At 38.8% G+C, this 14,770-nt stretch overlaps 1 protein-coding gene and 1 pseudogene across 1 annotated transcript in view; one reads left to right on the top strand and one right to left on the bottom strand.

The window, feature by feature from the left end:
• The window catches only part of SKAP2 (src kinase associated phosphoprotein 2), a 336,690-nt gene that overhangs the window by 256,558 nt on the left and 65,362 nt on the right, over nucleotides 1-14,770 (bottom strand). The gene's annotated exons all lie outside the window — the stretch shown is intronic.
• Nucleotides 946-14,767, top strand: LOC105509419 (annotated as a pseudogene).

Below are 14,770 nucleotides of genomic sequence, written 5' to 3' on the forward strand. Positions count from 1 at the left end.
TAAATAGGGTATAGAACTTGGTGGTGGTGGTTTTCTTTTTCCCTGGAAATATTCAAAAAACAGTCTACCTTTGGTTGGGAAGCACAGGCAAGGGCAGCGATTCAAGAAACCACTGTAAAAATGCACATCTCACCCAGTAAAGGAGAGATCTTACTTCCTATTAAGCATAGTTAGATGGGTGATTATTATTAATCATATATCACATTTACATAACAATGACGTTTGGATGGCACTATCATACACTGTCTCATTTACCATATGAAGGAAGCATGTATTCATTCCTCAAATATTTTATGAATGCCTACTAGGTGCCAGACAGCATACTTTGTACTTGGAATGCAAAGGTGAGTAAGACAGATTCTCAGTGAGCTTACTTTCTAGTTGAGGAATACAATGTTATTAAATATAACGTGTTATAATACAGACATGATGAAGTGCTGAGGCTACATGGGGTTACTAGTATTTTAGCCTGATTTTACAGAAAAAAAAAATACTGACCAAAAATATTGACAATATTATAGGGCAGTTTTAACAATTAAATGAGAGATCGTATTAAGTTACTTAGTACAATGACAGCCCATAGTAGGGAGTCCATAAATGTTATTACAAAGAGGTAGCATAGAGTAATAGTTTGGAGAATGGGTTCTGTATCAAACCTTTTGGCTTGGATCTTGGCTATGTCTTAGTTTGTGCGGCCTTGGGAAAGTTATATGATATATCTAGATCTCAGTTTCCCCAGGGCTAAGATGAGAATAACAATCACAACCACTTCTCAGGGCTGTTGTTTTGAGAATCAAGTTGTCACACATGTTCAAAAGAAGTTATTCATGGTAAAGATCAAAGCTGGGAGCAGGTCCAAAAACTGTATCACACCAAACTTACAGTTAGCCTCTCATAAAATAGAAATATTGTGGCCCTGAAGAGTGAGATATCCTTATTTTTACCATGGGGAGGAGAACTCCCCAGCAAAGAGTTCAAGCTAGGAGAAGGCAGCAAAGAATATTTGGCATTTTGAGGGTTAGAGAGAAAACTGGCCTGAAGAGAGAAGGCCAAAAAGAGAGGGAAAGCATGGACACCAGTATGGGTTAGGGGAATGGGACTTGGGCAGAGGTTGGACTGAACAAAGCAGAGGGAAATGGCTTTAAGAAGAGAGGAGGAATATGCCATCCACACATCTCCTAGCACTAAATAAGGGATAATATTTCCAATATATCCAATCTGTATTTTGCTAAGTGGGGGGTATCTATTTTTGTTGGATAATGCCTCAAATGTTATAAACAGAGCTAAGTAAGAGTATCCAAAATAACCCAATAATTATCTTTCAAGGTGTCTGGTACCAACATGCTCTTTTCTCTCATTTAGATTCCCACAAAGAAATTGTTAGACATGAAAAAGAGGCAGATATGGGTTCATAGTATGTCTCATGATACTGAGAGAATTTTCAAGATTGCAATTTTTCATTTCATTTTTTTTTGAATGGCTGATTTAAATGTTCTTTCTGTACATAATGGGACAGGAATTGTACAACTATTACCGCAATCCAATTTTAGAACATTTTCAGAGAATGAAGGTGTTTTAACCTGTGATTTAAATGCTACCAGTTTATGGATCTCTGTTCTTGTACCAGAGACAATCTGAAGATTCTCTCCAGAAGTAAACATCCTAAACGGCAATCACCAACATTAAAACATGAGCCTATTCTAGTCTTTGAGTGGCTAGCTTCCCGTGAAAGAATATACATTGCCTCTCTTCTTTTGTTACCTTTCTGATAATATTGGCTATGCTGTAGGCCAATGTATTATATCAGAGGGCATTTCGAGGAAAAGGTTCCTTAAAGCTCCTTATATATATTACGATTTTCTGCTATACATCATTATTACTAACATTATTCACAGCTAGTATAGCATGTTTAGGCAAGCTCAGATACTTGGCAGCAAAACACAATTCTTTTAATAGCCTAGCTCCAATGGGTAACCCTTTGAAAAAGGCATTTATTGTTAGTTCTGTTAGCTATTGAACCAGTCTTTGCATACTTTGATGCATAAGCATACAAATGGAAATTTTTATTTTAAGTTCTATGCTATACTTTGCATATGAAACAGAAGTTCTTTAACTATATTGTGGGAAATTCAAATGCACTTCCTCCTCTATAAAGAAAATTAATCTGAGAACAAGGGTCTACTTCGAGATTGTATAGAAAGGGCAAATATATGCTTTGATATGCTGCTTAGTCCTGACCCCCACCCCACCTCATTCCAGTACCCTCATTAACAAGAAGCTGTCAAAGTACTTGAACATCATGAAATAAGAATGATATTTCAACAAAAGATCAAATGCTTAGAAATCCACACCTCAAACCAGGTTATTCTTTCATTCCTAAATCGATAAACCGGCAAAAACAAGACCATATTTGAGCTGGCAAAACCTCCTATGCACTTACATTCTGTGAAAACATAAAAGGAAAAAAGAATTCTTCTGTATTCTTTACATGATTTTCCATGAAAGCACTCATTAAATGATGTTTACATATAACGATGACAGAGTGTAGATAGGTTTACTGCTTGGCATTGGAAGGGCAGTGCCCTGGAGTCTTCTTCCAGTGCAATCTTGAAAAAATAACAGTCCTTTTAGTTTTTAGTGTACTAACTTGGCTCAAACCATACCATAAAGTACTTTCGTATGAAGGCTGCCATAAAAAAATCACTGCAGAATACTCCACTGTCAGAGTCAGCACAAGCTAATGCAAGCAAGTTACGCATGTTAAAATAAACAGCAGAGAATTGGGTGTGAAAACAGTATTAACCAGGTGTGTCCATCTGACCGTTATAACTTTAAAATATCTGTAGAACAAAGCCAGTTTTTGTCAAGGTCACTTACTGCTCAGAAAATGCTTTTCAGCTTCAACAAAAACATCCAAGAAACAAAATAAGGTTTTAAAAAAAAATGATGTTCAAATAGGTGTGTTTCATTTTACATCACCTGTAAGAAACAGGGTTTCCATCTAACATGAGATTCCCATTCCTATTGCTCTGTAAAGGCACAGTTCTGATAAGTTCAAGGACATGTTTGAAAAATGAATAATCACCTATGTTATCATTTCTTTGAGAGCTAGTGTGGCTTATATTGAAGGAAGTCGCCAGAAAGGCTTTTATTGGACAAGCTGTGTGCTTGTCCTCCAGAGAGCTGCCCCACAAAAATTCTTCAAAATATGAAAACTCTCCTATTAGCATTAAATTTCGGGTATTATATCTTCAGAAAGCCCTTGTTAAATATACATTTGCTGTCTATTGCAGTCTGTAAGTTTTAACACCACATACTGGATATTTAGATTAGCCCTCTCAATCTCCATTTTACTATCCTTCTCTTTGGAGACATTAGATAGCTAAACACAGTTTTTCAGAGCACAGACTCTGAAAGTCAAGAATTGGCCTTGCCACTTAATAGTATGACTGGTCAGCTTATGCTTACATGGTAGCCTTTCCAGAATACTCTGAGAAACACTACAAAGTGGTAGGGATGCAGAAACTGAGCTTATTGGAAATGGAAAAACCAAATAGTAGACTGGTAGCTCCTAACCAGGGAAACAGAGCAGTCCACAGTTCCTGAGTGATTGTGGCCCCGGGCTAAGAAAGTTAACTTACAGTTTCGCCAATATAAAATAAGGATGAAACTAATAGTATCCAAGTGCTCAGCACAGTGCCCAGTACACAGTAAGAGCCCAAAAGATGTTAGCTATTTTTCTCTTAGGTCCTTAAGAGGTTCTGGCAGCTGAGAGAAAATGAAAAAGGGCAGGAGGGCCCAAGATACCGAAAAGAAAGAAGGCCAAGGGGAAGAAGGGCTCTGGCCCCTGCTGTCGTGGAGCAGCAGGAGGTTAAGAAAGTGGTGAATCCCCTGTTTGAGAAAAGGCCTAAGAATTTTGGCATTGGACAGGACATCCAGCCCAAAAGAGACCTCACTTGCTTCATGAAATGGTCCCACCATATCAGGTTGCAGCAGCAGAGAGTCATCCTCTATAAGTGGCTGAAAGTGCCTCCTGCAATTAACCAGTTCACCCAGGCCCTGCACCGCCAAACAGCTACTCAGTCGCTTAAGCTGGCCCACAACTACAGACCATAAAAGAGAAAGACAAAGCAAGCGTGTTGGTCCGGGCTGAGAAGAAAGCTTCCAGCAAAGAGGACATCCCCACTAGGAGACCACTTGTCCTTCAAGCAGGAGTTAACACCGTCGCCACCTTGGTGGACAACAAGAAGGCTCAACTGGAGGTGACTTCACATGATGTGGATCCCATCAAGCTGGTTGTCTTCCTGCCTGCCTTGTGTCATAAAATGGGGGTCTCTTCCCCTGCATTATCAAGAGGCAGGCAAGACTGGGACATATAGTCCACAGGAAGACCTGGACCACTGTCGCCTTCACACAGGTGAACTTGGAAGACAAAGGAGCTTTGGCTAAGCTGGTGGAAGCTATCAGGACCAACTACAACAACAGATACGATGAGATCTGCCATCACTGGGGAGGCAATGTCCTGGGTCGCAAATCTGTGGCTCACATTGCCAAGCTTGAAAAGGCAAAGGCTAAAGAACTTGCACCAAACTGGGTTAAATGCACGCTGTTGAGTTTTCTGTACATAAAAATAATTAAAATAATACAAATTTTAAGAAAAAGAAAAAGCGCAGGAGACCACCCACGGCAGTGGGCTATGCACTGGCTGAAGAATCCTATTTTTATTATTATTATTATTTTATTTTTTGAGACGGAGTCTTGCCTCTGTCACCCAGGCTGGAGTGCAGTGGCATGATCTCAGCTCACTGCAACCTCTACCTCCCAGGTTCAAGTGATTCTTCTGCCTCACCTGGGACTACGGGATTACAGTGATTCTTCTGCCTCAGCTGGGATTACAGGCACCTGCCACCATGCCCTGCTAATTTTTGTATTTTTAGTGGTGACGGAGTTTCACCATGTTGGCCAGGCTGCTCTCAAACTCCTGGCCTCAAGTGATCTGCCCACCTCAGCCTCCCAAAAGAATCCTTCATCTTTAGTTTGCAGTGAGAAAGAACCACGTAAGACTCTACAATGGAGACACTGGAGTGCAAGATTAGCCAGGCACAACCTTCTAGTTTAATGTACAGAGTTCTGTGAATCTTCTTGTACTAAGTTTACAGGAGTCTCCCCACCCTGAATCTGGGTGTGCAGCCACTTTTTGATCCATTGGCACATAAGCCACACTGTGCCTAGTCTAAACAGGAAACGTTTCTCTCTTCTTCCCTGGTAATAAAACTCCAATTTGTATTCAGGTTTTTAGCAGAGATCCCTTGATTTCAGGAAGGGATCCTAAAAGGATTTTAGGATCCTACCTCAACAACAAGGAATGAGCTGCAATTGGTATAAATCAGTCATAGTAATTTCCTTTTCTTTCCTCAGGGATTGGCCAATGAGTGGGCACATGACTGAATCCTGGCCAAGGAGACAAAGGGAAAGTCCACTAGGGAAGGCTCTCTTCCTAATAAAAAGACAAGACTCCACAAGTAGAATGTCTCCACCTGTCTTCCTTCTTGTTCTGAATACGGACATGGTGACTGGAGCCACAGTAGCTATATTCTGGCCAGGAAAATGACGAAGAAGTTGGCCCTGAAATCATTAGATTACTGAACTGACTCAGGCAACTGCCTACCTCCAGACTTCTTGTTATGTAAGAAATATGAAGCTCATTTGTTTAGGCCTGTACAGATGACTTTTCTATTTCTTGCAGTCAAATGCATTCTGATACTGTGCTTTGTCTACTTATTTCTTACTTCTGCCCTCTGACAGAGGCCCAACCCATTTTTCTTACTTGGCTTTATTTGGACGAAGATTCTAATAGCCACAAGAAACCACTCTGTTGATCAACTCCTCTAATATAAAAGGAAACAGTCATGTTCTGTAATAAGTATTTTGTATCCAATTGATTTATAAATTGAAAACACAGGTTAAGCAGAAAGATAAAATCAAATACGGTCTCTCCCCTACTTACTTCTCATCTCTCTCTCTCATTTAGTTCAAAGAAACATAAAGTGATACCACTCCATCATTTTTGACAGAGCCACACGTGTAATGCAAAACATATGCTGAAGTTTTGTAATTACTTGGGTTCCTTGAGCAGAAGAGGGATGAGCTTATTGTATGTTCATGGTCTCTTCTCCTTCTGTGTCTCCTGCTACCGTATCAGGTTGATGCCCTGAAGATAACTGTTCCTCACTAGAGGTTTCTACTACTGTGTCCTAAACATCAGATTAAACCCCTTGGATACTGACATTAACCTAAGCCCATTCATAGGTGCCTTACCTCTTCAAATGACAAATGTGAGCTGTTAGACACCTCTTCACTTCAGGCCTCCTGTTTCCACCTTCTTTCCTTTTTTCTACTGACCCATGCAGATGAGGCCTCAGGATGCAAAGCTCTCAGCTGGACCTGCCTAAAATACACCTTGATAAAACAAGACTTTAGAGAGATTATAATACCTTTACGGGGTAGTCCCTAAAAGTTGAAGAACACTGAAAATAAACCTTGTCTCTTTTATTTCTCCAGATGGCCAATACACAGATGAAAAGACAATCAACTATTATATATTAGCTATCAGGGAAATGCAAATCAAGACCAAATGAGACACTACTTTATACCCTCTAGGATGGCTATAGTCTAAAAAGACCAATAACAAGTGTTGATGAGGAAGTAAACATATTGAAACCCTCATACATTGTTGGAGGGAATGTAAAACAGTGAAGCCACTTTAGAAAATGGCTTGGCAGTTCTTCAACATGTTAAACATAGAGTTACCACATGACCCAGCAAATCCACTCCTAGGTATTTACTCAACAGAAATGAGGCCAGGTGCAGTGGCTCATGCCTATAATCCCAGCACTTTGGGAGGCTGAGGTGGGTGGATCACAAGGTCAGGAGTTCAAGACCAGCCTGGCCAAGATGGTGAAACCCTGTCTCTACTAAAAATACCAAAAAAATTAGCTGGGCATGGTGGCGGGTGTCTGTAATCCCAGCTACTTGGGAGGCTGAGGCAGAGAATCACTTGAACCCAGAAGTTGGAGGTTGCAGTGAGCTGAGATTGCGCCACTGCACTCCAGCTTGGGCAACAGAGTGAGATTCCATCTCAAAAAAGAAAAAAAAGAGAGAGAGAGAAATGAAAACATATGTCCATGCAAAACTTGTCTGCAAATGCACACAGCAGCATTATTCATTATGACCAAAAAGTGGAAAAAAAAAAGTAAATGACCATTCACTGATAAGTAGAGAAACAATATGTGGTGTACCTGTAGATAAAATGATATTGTGCAATAAAAAGGAATAAAGTACTGTTACAAATAACACAACATGGATGAACCTTGGAAACAGTATGCCAAGTAAAAAAAGCCAGACACAAAAGACCACAACTTATATGAGTCCATTCACATGAAATGTCCAGAATAGGCAAATCCATGGAGACAGGAAGTAAATTAATGGGTGTCAGGGGCTGAGGGGAAGAAAAATGAGGAATGAGTGCTAGTGAGTACGAGATTTCTTTTTGGGGTGACAAAAATGTTCTAAAACCAGTAAAGAGTAACATTTGTACAACTTTATGAATATAATAAAAACCACAAATTGTACTTTTTTTTTTTTTGAGACGGAGTCTTGCTCTGTTGCCCAGGCTGGAGTGCAGTGGCACAATCTTGGCTCACTGCAAGCTCTGCCCTCCAGGTTCATGCCATTCTCCTGCCTCAGCCTCCCGAGTAGCTGGGATTACAGGTACCCGCCACCACACCTGGCTAATTTTTTGTATTTTTTTAGTAGAGACAGGGTTTCACCATGTTAGCCAGGATGGTCTCAATCTCCTGACCTCGTGATCCACCTGCCTCAGCCTCTCAAAGTGCTGGGATTACAGGCGTGAGCCACTGCGCCTAGCCTCAGATTTATTATTAAATACACAATGAACAATGTCTTTAACAGGAATTTTGCAAAAATGGAAAACTATTTTCACATGGCCATTTTTATACTGTTCCCTTAATAAATCCTGAGGATATTCTTAATAAGTAGTAATTCTTATCAGTAGTTATACCAACTGAGCCTAGATAATCTGGCTTCTGTATCTGACCTGACATAGCAACAAATGGTTTCCCTCTAGAGAAAGCTCCAGTATTCATAAGGTGCAATATGCTTGCAGCAGCCTTCCTGGAACTACAACTAAGAAGCTGCAGCATCAGCAAGGCCTGAGAAATTGTATGGACTCACTAACCCACACATCTGGCAGGACTCATGTGTCAAAAAGGTGACTCTAAGCAAGACACCAAGAAATACATGAATTTAAGAGGCAAACTAAAAACTATAAATAGGTTACAGCGGGAATGAAGGTGTACCCTACTTGATTTCTGCTCACTGTGGAGAAGCCTATGGTTTATGTGCTGATCTTATTTTGTCCATTAAAGCCCCTCCAATCAGGCATATCACCTGGGGATGGGAACACTGATTGTATACCAACTAGGAATAGAAGAATTCAAAGCTAAAGAAGGAAGAATTTAATTTCTGATTAAGAATATCATTAGACAGAAATTGTCTAATTATGTTGATCCATCACATGCTATTCTGGTGATCAGCAGCCCAAATCATATACATATACTTTTTTTTTTCCCAAAGAAATTGTCATGTAATCTTTTTAAAAGCAGTATGGACTGATATCTTACCAAGCCAGAAGAACAAAATTTCTTCTTCAGATGCTTATGACAAAAGGACTTGGAATTATCTGTCTAAATAATGTCAAAATAGCCATTATTTCCTTCCACAAATGAAGGAACGGGATTGGGGATTAACTTTGTGGGATTCATTTAATTTTACACATGGCATAGTATATGGAAACAGTAAACAGTTTACAACATTTGAGCTTGGAGACTCTGGGTTGAATATTTAAACCATTGCTTGAGACATAATCAGTGGATAGAAAATTCTAAGAACGGCAGCCCTACTCCAGAACTTTCTAGTGGGTGACATCTGGGGTGAATTAAGTTTCTGTTCAGTCTCAACTTTAGCTACAGGTGTGGAGGTGTAAATGTGCTTTCCAGGAACTGTAGATTATATGATCATGATGTAGACTACTTTTATTAGGAGTTCAAGTACCACATTTCCAGAAATATAAAGAATGACAGCAAGGAAAAAAGCCTTTAGAGCTTAAATTACAACCACATCTAATGAACTCAGAGGTGTTTTCCACTTACTAGGGTATTGCTTTTCAACTCCTGTAGCTTAAATGAATCTAGTGATCATAACAGTAAATATGGTTTCCAAAGGTATCCCAAGAGGTATCATTAGTCACATATTACATCCTTTTCTAATTTGTACACTTTCCATGTTTCAGGGTTTCACAGGACTGCTGAAACCTCCAGAATTAGATGTTTCCCTCAGCAGTCTACAATAACCCTTAATCTGAATGACATGTATTATTTCCTCAGCAAACATGTGATGTGGGAAGCTTAGTAAAAGATTTATTATAAGAAAAGGCTCGATGTTTTATTTCCTCCCCTAATTGAATACATTATTGCTCTCTGTTTAGAAATGCTATGTTGATGTATTACACCTCAGAACAACTATGCACATGCCATCTGCAGCAGGAAGGTTTATTAGACTACAAATCAAGATACAGATGTTGGAGGGAAAGCTACGTATGCTAAGTCATAATACATTAAAGCACATTTTAAATCTATATGTCATGGTGGTCCAGCAGATTTTTATTTTTTTATATTAAGTATTGGTGCTTACGAAAATTCAGGAACTAGAAGCCCTCTCTTCATGTACACGATAGGTAAAGTCATAAGCTGCTGAGGTGATAGGTATAACCTTGTAGATGGGGAAAAGGACTAAGTAACTTCAAAAGAGAAAGCTCACATTCTTATTCCTTAGTACTAGTGAAAAGATCCACATTTAAAGTCAGCATTCTAAGCCAAATGAGCAGATAAGTCTTTTGGGAGTGTAAATGATCACATTTTTATTGATCTTTTTCACATATTTAGATTTTCATCAATTTACCAGAAGAGCATTTACTGAGTACCTGTTACTGGCTAGGTGACTCTAGGATGTGTTCTGGGATTTTATTAAAACAAGACTCAGTTATATTATTTTGATATAAGAGGAGTTTATTTTTTCTTTCTTTTTCCAACTGTTCAAGTTCAGGTCCAATAATGGACAAATTGCCCCCAGAAAGTTTACAAGAATATATCAACTACTTCATTGGTTGAAAGAATTAGAGGAAACTTGGCCAGCACAGCTGAGAGGATTGCTTTCCTGAGATATGACATGATTCTCCTCCATTAGACTCACAAAAATATAACTCAATTGTATCAATCTTAAACAAATAAAATCTAGGATGCTCACATTTTCTAGAAGGATTAATGTTCTGTAGATCTATTGATCTTCTACATTCTTCTTAAAGTATCCAGGGTAATCATTAACAATACTTTGTTTTGATTTACTTGCCTGGTGTCTGAGGCTCTTCCAGCTCTCTATAATACATTTGTGCCTTATTCATCATGCTTATTCTGTAGATAAAGACAACACATTACTGGCATTTGTAATTGGGAGGCTTAAAATTTTTAAAAATAAAATTAGAGATAATCTAATTTTTAGATTAGGGTTAGATTTTTAAATAGGGTATAGAACTTGGTGGTGGTGGTTTTCTTTTTCCCTGGAAATATTCAAAAAACAGTCTACCTTTGGTTGGGAAGCACAGGCAAGGGCAGCGATTCAAGAAACCACTGTAAAAATGCACATCTCACCCAGTAAAGGAGAGATCTTACTTCCTATTAAGCATAGTTAGATGGGTGATTATTATTAATCATATATCACATTTACATAACAATGACGTTTGGATGGCACTATCATACACTGTCTCATTTACCATATGAAGGAAGCATGTATTCATTCCTCAAATATTTTATGAATGCCTACTAGGTGCCAGACAGCATACTTTGTACTTGGAATGCAAAGGTGAGTAAGACAGATTCTCAGTGAGCTTACTTTCTAGTTGAGGAATACAATGTTATTAAATATAACGTGTTATAATACAGACATGATGAAGTGCTGAGGCTACATGGGGTTACTAGTATTTTAGCCTGATTTTACAGAAAAAAAAAATACTGACCAAAAATATTGACAATATTATAGGGCAGTTTTAACAATTAAATGAGAGATCGTATTAAGTTACTTAGTACAATGACAGCCCATAGTAGGGAGTCCATAAATGTTATTACAAAGAGGTAGCATAGAGTAATAGTTTGGAGAATGGGTTCTGTATCAAACCTTTTGGCTTGGATCTTGGCTATGTCTTAGTTTGTGCGGCCTTGGGAAAGTTATATGATATATCTAGATCTCAGTTTCCCCAGGGCTAAGATGAGAATAACAATCACAACCACTTCTCAGGGCTGTTGTTTTGAGAATCAAGTTGTCACACATGTTCAAAAGAAGTTATTCATGGTAAAGATCAAAGCTGGGAGCAGGTCCAAAAACTGTATCACACCAAACTTACAGTTAGCCTCTCATAAAATAGAAATATTGTGGCCCTGAAGAGTGAGATATCCTTATTTTTACCATGGGGAGGAGAACTCCCCAGCAAAGAGTTCAAGCTAGGAGAAGGCAGCAAAGAATATTTGGCATTTTGAGGGTTAGAGAGAAAACTGGCCTGAAGAGAGAAGGCCAAAAAGAGAGGGAAAGCATGGACACCAGTATGGGTTAGGGGAATGGGACTTGGGCAGAGGTTGGACTGAACAAAGCAGAGGGAAATGGCTTTAAGAAGAGAGGAGGAATATGCCATCCACACATCTCCTAGCACTAAATAAGGGATAATATTTCCAATATATCCAATCTGTATTTTGCTAAGTGGGGGGTATCTATTTTTGTTGGATAATGCCTCAAATGTTATAAACAGAGCTAAGTAAGAGTATCCAAAATAACCCAATAATTATCTTTCAAGGTGTCTGGTACCAACATGCTCTTTTCTCTCATTTAGATTCCCACAAAGAAATTGTTAGACATGAAAAAGAGGCAGATATGGGTTCATAGTATGTCTCATGATACTGAGAGAATTTTCAAGATTGCAATTTTTCATTTCATTTTTTTTTGAATGGCTGATTTAAATGTTCTTTCTGTACATAATGGGACAGGAATTGTACAACTATTACCGCAATCCAATTTTAGAACATTTTCAGAGAATGAAGGTGTTTTAACCTGTGATTTAAATGCTACCAGTTTATGGATCTCTGTTCTTGTACCAGAGACAATCTGAAGATTCTCTCCAGAAGTAAACATCCTAAACGGCAATCACCAACATTAAAACATGAGCCTATTCTAGTCTTTGAGTGGCTAGCTTCCCGTGAAAGAATATACATTGCCTCTCTTCTTTTGTTACCTTTCTGATAATATTGGCTATGCTGTAGGCCAATGTATTATATCAGAGGGCATTTCGAGGAAAAGGTTCCTTAAAGCTCCTTATATATATTACGATTTTCTGCTATACATCATTATTACTAACATTATTCACAGCTAGTATAGCATGTTTAGGCAAGCTCAGATACTTGGCAGCAAAACACAATTCTTTTAATAGCCTAGCTCCAATGGGTAACCCTTTGAAAAAGGCATTTATTGTTAGTTCTGTTAGCTATTGAACCAGTCTTTGCATACTTTGATGCATAAGCATACAAATGGAAATTTTTATTTTAAGTTCTATGCTATACTTTGCATATGAAACAGAAGTTCTTTAACTATATTGTGGGAAATTCAAATGCACTTCCTCCTCTATAAAGAAAATTAATCTGAGAACAAGGGTCTACTTCGAGATTGTATAGAAAGGGCAAATATATGCTTTGATATGCTGCTTAGTCCTGACCCCCACCCCACCTCATTCCAGTACCCTCATTAACAAGAAGCTGTCAAAGTACTTGAACATCATGAAATAAGAATGATATTTCAACAAAAGATCAAATGCTTAGAAATCCACACCTCAAACCAGGTTATTCTTTCATTCCTAAATCGATAAACCGGCAAAAACAAGACCATATTTGAGCTGGCAAAACCTCCTATGCACTTACATTCTGTGAAAACATAAAAGGAAAAAAGAATTCTTCTGTATTCTTTACATGATTTTCCATGAAAGCACTCATTAAATGATGTTTACATATAACGATGACAGAGTGTAGATAGGTTTACTGCTTGGCATTGGAAGGGCAGTGCCCTGGAGTCTTCTTCCAGTGCAATCTTGAAAAAATAACAGTCCTTTTAGTTTTTAGTGTACTAACTTGGCTCAAACCATACCATAAAGTACTTTCGTATGAAGGCTGCCATAAAAAAATCACTGCAGAATACTCCACTGTCAGAGTCAGCACAAGCTAATGCAAGCAAGTTACGCATGTTAAAATAAACAGCAGAGAATTGGGTGTGAAAACAGTATTAACCAGGTGTGTCCATCTGACCGTTATAACTTTAAAATATCTGTAGAACAAAGCCAGTTTTTGTCAAGGTCACTTACTGCTCAGAAAATGCTTTTCAGCTTCAACAAAAACATCCAAGAAACAAAATAAGGTTTTAAAAAAAAATGATGTTCAAATAGGTGTGTTTCATTTTACATCACCTGTAAGAAACAGGGTTTCCATCTAACATGAGATTCCCATTCCTATTGCTCTGTAAAGGCACAGTTCTGATAAGTTCAAGGACATGTTTGAAAAATGAATAATCACCTATGTTATCATTTCTTTGAGAGCTAGTGTGGCTTATATTGAAGGAAGTCGCCAGAAAGGCTTTTATTGGACAAGCTGTGTGCTTGTCCTCCAGAGAGCTGCCCCACAAAAATTCTTCAAAATATGAAAACTCTCCTATTAGCATTAAATTTCGGGTATTATATCTTCAGAAAGCCCTTGTTAAATATACATTTGCTGTCTATTGCAGTCTGTAAGTTTTAACACCACATACTGGATATTTAGATTAGCCCTCTCAATCTCCATTTTACTATCCTTCTCTTTGGAGACATTAGATAGCTAAACACAGTTTTTCAGAGCACAGACTCTGAAAGTCAAGAATTGGCCTTGCCACTTAATAGTATGACTGGTCAGCTTATGCTTACATGGTAGCCTTTCCAGAATACTCTGAGAAACACTACAAAGTGGTAGGGATGCAGAAACTGAGCTTATTGGAAATGGAAAAACCAAATAGTAGACTGGTAGCTCCTAACCAGGGAAACAGAGCAGTCCACAGTTCCTGAGTGATTGTGGCCCCGGGCTAAGAAAGTTAACTTACAGTTTCGCCAATATAAAATAAGGATGAAACTAATAGTATCCAAGTGCTCAGCACAGTGCCCAGTACACAGTAAGAGCCCAAAAGATGTTAGCTATTTTTCTCTTAGGTCCTTAACAGGTTCTGGCAGCTGAGAGAAAATGAAAAAGGGCAGGAGGGCCCAAGATACCGAAAAGAAAGAAGGCCAAGGGGAAGAAGGGCTCTGGCCCCTGCTGTCGTGGAGCAGCAGGAGGTTAAGAAAGTGGTGAATCCCCTGTTTGAGAAAAGGCCTAAGAATTTTGGCATTGGACAGGACATCCAGCCCAAAAGAGACCTCACTTGCTTCATGAAATGGTCCCACCATATCAGGTTGCAGCAGCAGAGAGTCATCCTCTATAAGTGGCTGAAAGTGCCTCCTGCAATTAACCAGTTCACCCAGGCCCTGCACCGCCAAACAGCTACTCAGTCGCTTAAGCTGGCCCACAACTACAGACCATAAAAG

Source organism: Colobus angolensis, unplaced genomic scaffold (assembly GCF_000951035.1).
Source record: "Colobus angolensis palliatus isolate OR3802 unplaced genomic scaffold, Cang.pa_1.0 Scaffold175, whole genome shotgun sequence".
In the NCBI taxonomy this organism is placed as follows: domain Eukaryota; kingdom Metazoa; phylum Chordata; class Mammalia; order Primates; family Cercopithecidae; genus Colobus; species Colobus angolensis.